The sequence below is a fragment of the Vombatus ursinus genome, unplaced genomic scaffold (genome assembly GCF_900497805.2).
Source record: "Vombatus ursinus unplaced genomic scaffold, bare-nosed wombat genome assembly UNPS02012179.1, whole genome shotgun sequence".
Lineage (NCBI taxonomy): Eukaryota > Metazoa > Chordata > Mammalia > Diprotodontia > Vombatidae > Vombatus > Vombatus ursinus.
In genome coordinates, this window is record NW_020951957.1 from 5,323,347 (window position 1) to 5,329,849 (window position 6,503).

The window sequence follows — 6,503 nt, forward strand, 5'->3', positions numbered from 1 at the left end:
TTTGCTGAATCACAGGGTATGCACAGTTTTACAGTTCTTTGGGGGTAGTTCACATTTTTCTCCTGAATGGTTGCACTATTTCACTACTCCACCAACAGTATATTTTTTCACATGTCCTCCATCATTTGTCACTTTCCTTTTCTGTCATGTTAGCCAGCATGATAGTTGTGAGGTGGTACCTCAGAGTTCTTTTAATTTGCATTTCTGTAATGAATAGTGGCTCAGAGCATTTATTTATGTGACTATTGATTGCTTTGATTTCTTCTTCTGAAAATTGCTTTGTCATATATTTTGACCATTTATCAATTAGGGAATGGATTATATTTTTATAAATTTGGTTCAGTTCTATATATATTTGAGCTATGAGTCTTTTATCAGAGATAATAATTTTCCCCAATTTCCTGTTTTCCTTCACACTTTGGCTACATTAATTTTATTTGTGCAAAAGCTTTTAAATTTCATATAATCAAAATTATCTATTTTAATTTCTGTGATTCTTTCTACCTCTTATTTGGTCACAAATTATTTTCCATATCCATAGATTTGACAGGTACATTTTATCATGCTCCCTAATTTACCCATTTTTATAAATGCTTATGTCTAAATCATGTAGCCATTTTGACCTTATATTGATATTTAGTGCACAATGTTGGTGTATGCTTAGTTCCTTCCAAACTGCTTTCCTGTTTTCCCAGATATTTTGTCAAATAGTTAGTTCTTACCTAAAAATCTTGGGTTTTTGGATTTATCAAACACTAGATTACTATAGTCACTTACTACTGTGTATTGTGAACCTAATTTATTCCACTAATCTAGACTCTATTTCTTAGCCATTACCAGATTGATTTGATGATTAGTGCTTTGTTATATAGTTAGAAATTTGGTACTGCTAAGCTGCTTTCCTTCACAGTTTTTTCCCCATTGATTTTCTTTATGTTCTTGATTTTTAGTTCTTCCAGATGAATTTTATTATGATTTTTTTTCCTAACTCCATAAAATTTTTCTCTGGTAGTTTGGTTGGTATGGCATTAAATAAGTAAATTATGTATGTAGAATTATAATTTTTATTACCTTGTCTTGGCCAACAAAGCAATTAATATTTTTCCAATTGTTTGGTTCTGTCTTTATTTGTGTGAAAAGTGTTTTAGTTCCTGGGCTCATTTGGGCAGATAGACTCCTAAGTATTTTGTATTGTCTGCTGTTATGTTAAATGAATTTTTCAATCTCTTGCTACTGGATTTTGTTGGTAGTAAATAGAAATGTTGATGATTTGTGTAGGTTTATTTCATATCTTTTGACTTTGCTAAAGTTATTAATTATTTCAACATTTTTTTCAGTTGATTCTTTAAGTAAACCATCATATCATATCCAAAGACTGATAAGTTTACTTCCTCATTCCTTATCTTTATTCCTTGACTTTTTTTCTCATTTCATTATTATAGCTAGCATTTCCAGTACAATATTGAATAATAAAGGTTATAATAGACATCTTTGCTTTAGCTTGATCTTACAGGGGAAGCTTCAAATTTATCACCATTGAAGATAATGCTTGCTCTTAGTTTTAGATAGATACTACTTATAAATTATGAAAGACTATTTTTTCCTATTCTTTCTAGGATTTTTTAAAATAGGAATGGGTGTTATATTTTGTCAGAGCTTTCTGCTGCATTTATTGATATATTCATGTGATTTGAGGGTTTTTGTTATTAATATGTCAATTATTATTCTGATAGATTTCTTAATATTGAACCATCCCTACATTCCTGGTTTAAATCCCACCTGATCACAGGATATGATCTTTGTGATATATTTTTTGCTAGTATTTTATTTAAAAACTTTGCATCAGTATTCATTAAGGAAATGAGTCCATAGTTTTCTTTATTTTTGTTCTACCTGGTTTACATATCTAAACAATACCTGTCATAAAATGCATTTACTAGGACTCCTTATTTAACCTTTTCTTTCCAAATAGTTAACATTGATTATTCCTTAAATGTTTGTTAAAATTAATCTGTAAATCCATCTGATACTGTTCTTTTCCCCCCCTTAGGGAGCTCATTGATGTTTGTTTGATTTATTTTTCTAAGATCAGATTATTTAATATTCTAATTCCTCTTCTTATATTAGGCAATATTTATTTTCATAAATATCCATTTATTTCACTTAGATGGTCAGTTTTACTGTCATACAATCAGGGTAAAATATCTCCTAAAATTTCATCTTCACTTGTGTTGTATTCATTCTTTTCATTTTTGATACTTGTAATTTGGTTTTCTTCTTGTTTTAAATAAAAGTAACCATTGGTTTATCTACTTAATTTTTTTGTATTAAATGAAACTATCCTCTAGTTTTATTTATTAGTTATTATTATTTTTTACTTGCTTTCAATTTTTCAATCTGTTGATTTTCATGATTTCCATATTGGTTTTTAATTGGGATTCCAAATTTGTTCTTTTTCTAGGTTTTGTTTGTTTGTTTTTTTAGTTGCATGCACAATTCATTGATCTGGTCAGAGATATTTAAAGGGGCAGGGGCTATCAATAGAGTATTAGAGTTGTGGGCCACTAGAGAGGAAATGTCATCTGACCCTTATCTGAATGAAGTATCCTTTCCAATTGTTGATACTCAATATCAACCAAATATATCATATTAATATTTAAAATTTCTAAAATATTAGTACAGAATGTATAAAAAAGGAGATATGTGTTCATCCTATTTTACTTGATAGCATAGAATGTTAGAGGTGAAGAAAGCAATGCAACTATTGTGTCTAGTTCTGATCATTAAAAGAAATATTGAAAAAATATTAATTGATCTAAGATCATCCAACTAAGATGAAGAGAGGTCTTGTGATTCTTCTGCATAGTCATCAATTAATAAAGTGATTTTCCTATTCAACAGTCCACTCAGGCAAATCACATTTCATACATACACACCCATTCTGTGCTACTCTTATTTAGGCCCTCCTGTACATTCAAAGTGGCAGCCTTCTTCAAGTTACCTTTTGAATCAGGATCAGTCTATCTCCTTTATCAAAACCTGGACAAGTATTATAAATGTTGTTGTCATTTAGCCTTCATTTTCAAAGTGGACCAATAACATCAGAAGGTGATGCCTTAACTTGTACATGAGTTGTATTTAAGTGAGGCAGAGTTACAGAGAGTCATCAATCACACTCTCTCTTCTAGAGTCATCAAAGTCCACTGGAAAGGCAAAAGTCAAGAAGCCAGGTGATAGTCTAGGATACAGTGGATGAACTTGGCATCTTCGATATCTGACCAAGCTCTAAGAACTTTACAACACCTGTGTCAGCTGCCTCATGGTTGCTGGAACAAACTGTTCTCATCCACTCATTTATTCCACTGGGGGAAGTCTTCACATTCTTGGGGAAAGACATCCCCCTAACTCACCAACAGGTTTAAGGCCTGTCATTTGCCATCAACCTGGTTTAGCTTGTCTTCCCAGGAAGTTTACTGGGATGTGACCACTGTTCATGCTACAGCTTCTTGGAGCCATTGTTGAGCTGTGTGCCAGGTAGAGAACAAAGGTGATGAGCAGCCTGGAAAAGGCTTAACAAACCCTCAGACCAGATTTCCTAGTCATCCTGGAACTCTACATATACCCCATGCTAATGATAATAATGATGTCGAATGACCTAATCGTGTAAAGAGTCCTGGCATGAGAGTCAAGACAACTTGAATCCAAATCCTGGCTTTCACATATAGTAGCTGTGTGACTACAAGCAAGTAAAAAAATTGCATCTAGTCACAAATCTTTCAGATTTTAAATTAAATCAATTTTATTAATTTGTTTCAGTATGGGAAGAGTAAACATTCTCATGGATTAAAGAATAAAGTGGCAGTCTTTTTTTTATCATCTCCCTGGATCTCCATCCCTCAATGAAACAAAAACTTGGCATTGACATAGTTTTAAAGTTTATAAATTGATTTGTATGGATTACCTCAGTTGAAACTCACTTGCAACCCTGTAAGATAAATATTTTTGGAATCATTATCTTTATTTTAAATATATAGATACTGAGATTCAAAGAGTTTAAAAGATGTGTCCAGGGTCACAAAACTAGTAAGTTAATGAGGCAGAATTCAAACCCATATCTTCCTGTTTCCAAGTCTAACACTACAGTTCACAGTTGGCTAAGAAGTGAAATGCTAAGGAATTATCTATCCTTCCAGTGCTCACACAATGTTTTGCCCACAGCAGATACTAACTAATTCCATTAACCTACGTTCTCTCTCTAGCTATCACCAGGCACTGGTATGGAGTACAATAACACACAGAGATGTCAAGAATATATTATTGGCTGCATTGTCACTATTTTGTATAAGTATAAATGTGCTTAGCAGGTAGAGATTACCTAAATGAAAATATAGAGGAAAAAGCTGTTTTGGGGATTAATTTTATTTTTTTTCTTTTGCCTTCCTTATTTTTCCAGGAATGAGAAATGGGTTAAAAGAGCACTTCAACATTTCAGCTATAAGCTATTTTATTTGTCAAGCACAGACACCTTCACCTAAGTGTGCTTTTTTCCTTATAAGTACTCTGATCAAGGAAGGATGTGTATGGGGAGAGTATAGGGTAAGATACAGTAAGATTTTTTTCCCCATAGAGTTAAAAGAGAAAAAGGCAATTTCTGATTTCAGTTTTATTCTGTTTCCCTGTTTCATGACAGTGAAGAAAAGTGAGGGATGGTTGAAAAAAAAATGAGGTATAGGGATTGAGAGAAGAGAGGTATTAAAAAAAATCCTACAAAATTGTAAAGGACAAAGGATGTTCTGAAGGGAAAGAGAAGATAAACTACTCCTTTATAACTAGCTTCCAGAAAGCAGGACGAAGAGTAGAAATCCATATATTTTCACCATGCAAGTAACAGGAACACAATTTCAAGTATTTCCTCACTATATCATGTGGTTATTTATCCCTTGCCACCCTCATTTCCATGGGCATAAGTGCTTTACCTGGTCAATAATGATCTTGTGAACATTGACACAATCAAAATACAAGGGGTTATAGGTAACACAGAACTGTTGATGTTGTGGTCTTAGTTCATTGCATTTACGATCCAAGTTAATATTTTTGTGTAATGCTTCAGTGCCTAAACTATACCTGAGAGGCAAATGAACTCTTCCAGGTCATCTGAGTGTCATTTACTGTACAGGAAGAAGGAAGAGAAATAGGACCCTTGTGTTCACAATAGTTTATTTGCCTCTCAAAGGTTAGGCCTTGAAACTAGTTTGTTCACATAGGATTAGATAAGACCAATTTTCCTTATACTTTTTATACAGGGCATATGATCTCAATGCCTTCAGTCTCCAGTTGAGGTAACAAAGAGAAAAGTCTGATATCAAAAAATAGAGGGTCAATCCTTAGAGAGAGTGGTTTGCTGGTTTATTTTCTTTTTGCTTTTCATTCTTTTAAAAACCTGCCATTACAGATTAAGCTTATGTGTGGAAAGAAGTACTTTAAAGCCATTTATGAAGAAAAATTTGAATGACCTGGCAAGCAAGAAATGGAGACTTTCTGAGGTATAGGGTTGGAGATGGCAATGAAGTTAAATATTAAGATCAATAGGGTTTAAGTTGGACCAATTTTTTTTAAAAATTTTAAATTTATTTATTTTTAGTTTTCAACATTCACTTCCACAAGATTTTGAGTTCCAAATTTTTTCCCCATCTCATCCCTCCCTCCATCCCAAGATGGCATGCATTCTGTATATCCCTTTCTCTGATCTGCCCTCCCTTCTATCTCCCCCTCCCACTTCTCTTACCCCCTTTTCCTTCTATTTTCCTGTAGAGCAGGATAGATTTCTATACCCCATTTACTGGATTTCTTATTTCCCAGTTGTATGTGAAACAATTTTTTATTATGTGTTTTTAAAACTTTGGGCCCCAAATTTTCTCCCATCTTCCCTCCCCACCCACCCTCATTGAAAAGGCAAGCAACTCGATACAGGTTATACATGTGTGGTCATGCAAAACACTTCCATAGTAGTCATTTTGTGAAAAACTAAGTATATTTCCCTTCATCCTATTCTGCCCCGCCCCATTTATTCTATTCTCTCTTTTGACCCTGTCCCTCCACAGAAGTGTTTGCTTCTGATTATCCCCTCCCCTAATCTTCCCTCCCCTCTACCATCCCCCTGCTCTCTTGTTCCCTTCCCCCCCCCCATTTTCCTGTAGGGTAAGATAGATTTTCCTACCCTATTAAGTGTGTATGTTATTCCCTCCTTAAGCTAAATCTTATGAGAATAAGATTCACTCATTCTCTCTCATCTTCCCTTATTTCTCCTCCACTGTAAAAGTCTTTTCTTGTTGTTTCATATGAGATAATTTACCCCATTCTACCTCTCCCTTTCTCCTTCTCCAAGTGTAATCCTTTCTCAACCCTTAACTTTATTCCCCAGATATCACCCCTTCATCTTCAACTCACTTTGTGCCCTCTATCTATCTATCTATCTATCTATCTATCTATCTATCTATCTATCT